Source organism: Zingiber officinale, chromosome 6B (assembly GCF_018446385.1).
Source record: "Zingiber officinale cultivar Zhangliang chromosome 6B, Zo_v1.1, whole genome shotgun sequence".
Classification (NCBI taxonomy): domain Eukaryota; kingdom Viridiplantae; phylum Streptophyta; class Magnoliopsida; order Zingiberales; family Zingiberaceae; genus Zingiber; species Zingiber officinale.
Genome location: NC_055996.1, coordinates 127,224,496 through 127,230,495, shown reverse-complemented (window position 1 = coordinate 127,230,495; position 6,000 = coordinate 127,224,496).

Below are 6,000 nucleotides of genomic sequence, written 5' to 3'. Positions count from 1 at the left end.
TGCAGTCGGCTGCAGCCAAGAGCTGGCGAGCGGACCCGAAATCAGTTTCGGGCCTGGGGACTTGGAAGGAGTTGAAGTACCCCACGACGACGCTCTCCTCATTAAAGCGGTAATAGCCAACTACACTATTCACCGCGTATTTGTTGACACAGGAAGCTCAGTCAACATCATATTCAAGAAGGCGTTCGATCAGCTACAAATTGATCAAGCCGAGCTGCTACCCATGACAACCCCCCTATACGGGTTTACGGGTAATAAAGTTCAGCCGGTCGGACAGATCCGGCTGGCTATCTCACTGGGAGAAGAGTCGCTCAGGAGGACGAGGACAGCAAACTTCGTGGTAGTCGACTCTCCTTCGTCCTACAACGTCATTTTGGGACGACCGGCGCTCAGCGAGTTCCGAGCGGCCGTCTCCACCTTCTATCAGAAGATCAAGTTTCCCGTGGAAGATAAAGTAGGTGAAGTACGGGGAGATCAATTAGCAGCTCGGCGATGCTATGTCGAGATGATCCGAGCAGAAGCCAATTCCGCTCGGAAAGCACCCCGGATCGAGGTAAACGCCATCACTGAAAAGCCACCCTCTTTAATTTATGAAGAAAAAGAGGAAGTGCAGATTCACCCAACCCGACCGGAGGCCACGACATTCGTTGCGTCCGATCTGGAGGCTAATCAGAAAGAGAAGGTGATCCAATGCCTCCGAAGAAACCATGATGTCTTCGTGTGGTCGACACATGAGCTGCCCGGAATTTCACCAAGTATAGCGCAGCATGAGCTCCACGTCCGACCGGATGTTCGGCCAGTAAAGCAAAGAAAAAGGGACTTCAGCGCCGAGCAGAATGCCATCATCCGAGCAGAGGTGGAGAAACTCTTGGAGGCTGGCCATATACGCGAGGTCCAATTCCCGAGCTGGCTGGTGAATGTGGTGCTAGTTTCCAAGCCCGGCAACAAGTGGAGAGTGTGCATCGATTTTCGGGATCTCAACAAAGCTTGCCCGAAAGACTTTTATCCCCTGCCCCGAATAGATCAGCTGGTGGACTCTACGGCTGGCTGCGAATTAATATGTATGCTCGATGCTTACCAAGGCTATCATCAAGTGCCGCTCGCCCGTGAAGATCAAGAAAAAGTCAGCTTCGTGACGGCCGACGGCACCTATTGCTATAATGTGATGCCGTTCGGACTGAAGAATGCGGGGGCCACATATCAGCGCTTGATGAACAAAGTATTCAGAGAGCAGATCGGGCGAAATCTGGAAGTGTACGTGGATGACATTCTCATCAAGTCCGTCCAAGCGGCCGATCTCTTCAAGGACATGGAAGAAACCTTCCGAACACTACGCAGATATGGAGTCAAGCTAAATCCCCAGAAGTGCCTGTTCGGGGCAAAAGGAGGGCGTTTCTTGGGGTACATAGTGACCGAGCGGGGTATTGAAGCAAATCCCAGTAAAGTAAAAGCCCTACAAGACATGCCGCCCCCAAGAAATCTGAGGGAAGTGCAGCGTCTGACCGGTCGGATAACTGCTTTGTCCAGATTCATATCCAAAACTGCCGACCGAAGCCTTCCTTTCTTCAAAATCTTGTGCAAGGCTACTAAATTTCACTGGGACGAAGAATGCGACCGGGCGTTCGAGGATTTGAAGGCATATCTGAATTCCCTCCCGGTATTAGCCAAGCCGGCTGCGGGTGAGCCACTTTGTATCTACCTATCTTCGACCGAGCGGGCAATCAGCTCAGCACTAGTGAGGGCGAGCGGAGAGGAGCCTGTGTATTTCCTTAGTCATATTTTAAAAGATGCTGAATCTCGCTACACTGGGCTCGAAAAGATGGCTTTTGCTCTGGTCCTCGCCGCTCGACGCCTTTACCCATACTTCCTGGCGCATACCATCGTTGTCAAAACCAATAGCCCGCTCGGGCGTGTGTTACTGAATCCAGAAGCATCCGGGCGGCTCATCAAATGGACGACGGAGTTAAGTGAATTTGACATCCAATACCAGCCCCGCTCGGCGATAAAAGCGCAGTCCTTGGGGGATTTCGTTACCGAAGTACAAAGGCCGGAGCCCGAAGCCATGTGGAAGATATTTGTGGATGGATCATCCACTCGGCTCGGGAGCGGTATTGGTGTATTATTGCTGTCTCCCCAAGAAGAGAAGATGCATCTATCTGTCCGGCTTGATTATAGAGCTACAAATAATGAGGCAGAGTATGAGGCCCTTATAGCCGGCTTACAGGCCGCACGACATGTAGGTGACGGTCGGGTAATGCTGCATTCAGACTCTCAATTGGTCGCTCAGCAGCTCACAGGCACCTTCGAGATTAACAACGCTCGGCTCAAACTTTATGCCGAGGCCTTCGAAAAACTCAAGGTCGACTTCAGAGAGGTAATTATCCAAAAGATACCCCGAGCCGAGAATCAAGCGGCCGATGAGTTAGCTAAACTGCGAGCTCAATAACGCCGATCGGCATCCAGCAGCCAATTGAACAATTATCCTTGGTGGCGCATGTCGACCGGATGGAAGGCCTCACGTTGCCGAGCGACTGGAGAACACCCATCACAGAGTTTCTGCGCTCGGGAACCGCACCGTCGCGAAGCCCAGCTATTAAGGAGGAGAGCCGGTCGGTTCACATTCATCGACGATCAGCTTTACAAGAAGGCTTTCTCACGCCCGCTGTTGAAATGCGTGAGTTCGGAGGACTCGGCTTACATCCTCCAAGAAGTACATCAAGGATCATGCGGAGGGCATCCGGGCGGACGTTCGCTGGCTAAGAAGATCTTATTAGCTGGGTACTTTTGGCCAACCTTACAAGCAGACGCCGCGCGGACCGTGTCGACGTGCGTATCTTGCCAAAAGTATCACAATGTCTCTCACCGACCGGCAGAGGAAATGAAGGCATCAACAGTTTCGTGTCCGTTCGATCAATGGGGAATGGATATTGTTGGTCAATTTCCAATGGCGACCGGGCAGCGGAAATTTCTGTTAGTGGCGGTTGATTATTTTTCCAAGTGGGTGGAGGCCGAGCCGCTAGCCAAGATCACCGAGCAGATGGTCAAGAAATTTATTTGGCAGAACATCATCTGTCGGTTCGGCATCCCCCGTCGACTTATCTCCGATAATGGGCGGCAGTTCACATGAAAGTTGCTCGAAGATTGGTGCCAAAGCTATGGCATCGAGCAACACTTCACGTCCGTAGCATACCCTCAAAGCAATGGTCAAGCTGAAGTAGCTAATCGGGAGATTTTCATATTTTGCGTGCTCGGCTCGACCATTTGGGAGGAAGTTGGGTGGATGAAGTGCCGGGCGTCTTATGGGCCATCCGAACGACTCCAAAGGAAGGGACGGGCGTCACGCCTTTCCACCTGGTGTATGGCGGCGAAGCGGTCATTCCTGTTGAAGTCGGCGTCGAGTTCGCTCGGATCCAAAATTACGATAAGGACAACGCCGAGCGGAGGAACATGGAGCTGGATTTGGTCGAAGAAGAAAGAGCCAAGGCGTCCGTTCGGCTGATGGCGTACCGGCAACGGATGAAGCAAAACTACAATCGCCGCGTAATCCCCAGATCATTCCAGGTCGGCGATCTTGTCTGGAAGAAAATCAAGCTGGTCGGCGACGTTGGCAAGCTGGAGGCACCGTGGGCGGGCCCCTTCAAGGTTATTGAAAGCTCCGCTCGGGCGCCTATTATCTGGAGGATGGAGATGGGCGCCAGCTGGACCGGCCGTGGAGTGCGAATCATCTCCAGCCTTACCGGGCTGGGTAAAAGGTGCATTAATGTAACTCATTTTTGCATATATTGTGGTCGCCCATGTTCTTGTAATGCAGGAAGCAAAATTAATTCAAAGGATGACCAATGGGTTTGCCGAGCAGTTGTATTGAAGTTAGCCTTAAAAAGGTCGTCGAGCTCCGACGTTAAATATCGAGAGACGAGCCAGCGTCTATAAACGTCCGAGCGAAAGGCCGTCGAGCTCCGACGTTAAATATCCCGAGTGGAAGGCCGTCGAGCTCCGACGTTAAATATCGAGAGACGAGCCGGCGTCTATAAACGTCCGAGCGGAAGGCCGTCGAGCTCCGACGTTAAATATCGAGAGACGAGCCGGCGTCTATAAACGTCCGAGCGGAAGACCGTCGAGCTCCGACGTTAAAAATCGAGAGACGAATCGGCGTCTATAAACGTCCGAGCGGAAGGCCGTCGAGCTCCGACGTTAAATATCGAGAGACGAGCCGGCGTCTATAAACGTCCGAGTGGAAGACCGTCGAGCTCCGACGTTAAAAATCGAGAGACGAATCAGCGTCTATAAACGTCCGAGCGGATAGCCATCCACGTAATATATTCCGGCGGTAAGAAGCCGATCGACGACAGAGCTCGTTCTTTAAGGCCCACGAACGGGCGAGTGGCTCGCTTAGCAAAAATAAATCCCTTCGAAGAAAGGTGCAAAGCAAAGGATGGCTAATAAGAATTAAAGATGCGAGCACATGAACGAGTGACATTCGCGCGCCGAGCGGCTACGCAGTCGCATGATGAAAGACGTTTTTTGAAGACAATTGGCTTGAATCCATGTTAAAGTATGGAGCCGAGCGGAGGAGCTTTAAAGAACACTTCAAACATGACGAAAGAAAAAAAATTTTCCAGGACAAAAATTGCAAGAACAAAAAGATAATCTATTTACGCCAAACATTAGGCGGACAAAAGTTACAGCAAAAATAAGTTTCGCCGAACGGCGAGGATACAAAAAAGTTGATAAAAAACACTCCTCACGCGTCGAAGTCAAAAAGAGGAGCATCAGGAATGGCGCCCATCACGGTAGACAGATCCTCTGGGGGGATGGTCAGCTCGGCGGGAAGATGGCCTTTGGTCTTCAAGTAATCTACCGCCGCCTTGATCGCTTCTTCGAAAGTGAGGGAAATCTTGTCGGTAAATTTCTCTCCAAAGTCGTCTGAGCGGACAAACGCCTTCCTCACTTCGTCAGAACGAGCCGACTCCCCATCTTGATACTCTTTGAGCGCGGCTTGGGAAGCATCGTTGGCAGCCTGGAGATCCTTTAAATCCTCTTCAAATTTGAGCAGATCGGCCGAGTGGCCCTGCTTCTCGGTGGCTAGAAGGGCATCCAGATCCTTGATGCGTTGCTCTAACCCTCTGATCTCCACCTTCATTCGGTCCATGTCGTCGATAGCCTTGCGCTTCCGAGTGGTCGCCGTCTGGATCTCTTTATCTCGTTTTTTGACCACAGCTTCAAGCCGAGCGACCTCGCTCGCCAGATCGGAAGCTCGTTTCCGTTCGGCTTCCAAAAGCTTTTTGCTTTTCTCCAGAGCAGCCGTGGATTGCCCTTGGTTAGCCTCCGAAAGTTTGAGTTTTTTCATTTCTTCCTCCAGCTCAGCCAGTCGATTGCTGACCGCAATCTGCTCTACCCAACTCTGCGAACGAAGGCAGTTAAGCTAAAAGCTAAAACAAAAAATATCAGTAAAGCAGAAAGGCATACCCCGGTCGCCTGCTGCAGGTTACTGTCCCCTAGCTGACTGGGGGACATAAGCGCGACACGTACGCGCGCGTCCTCCCAAACTTTGGCAAGCGGACCAGTGAGGGTGATCTGCTGTTCGGAAACCGATGGCCGATCGGCCGCCAGTAGGTATTCCTCCGAGGGAAATCTTAGGACAGTTTTAATCAACCTCGGGCCGCTCGAATCATCTTGGGATGCAGCAGCTTGGCCAGAAGACTCGCCGATCGGATCCGGGCGGTCGCCCAGTCGCCTAAGGCGACGTAAAGTCCGAGAGGTGGGAGGTTGAGCCTCAGCGATGGTCGGCGGCAAGTCGAGTTGAGTTGGAGTGTGCTCCGAGGAGATCGCCTCAAAAACCGCAGGAGCATCAGCGCTCTGCTCGGAAAGCTGCTCCCTTTGTGAAGGTTGTTGAGCAGCTTGCTCTAGTCGACGGCGCTTTCGAGTCACCAAAGGTGTCTCGTCAGCCGATCGGCCTTCCTCCTCGCCCTGGGCGGATGTGATATTGACCGCGGCCTCGTC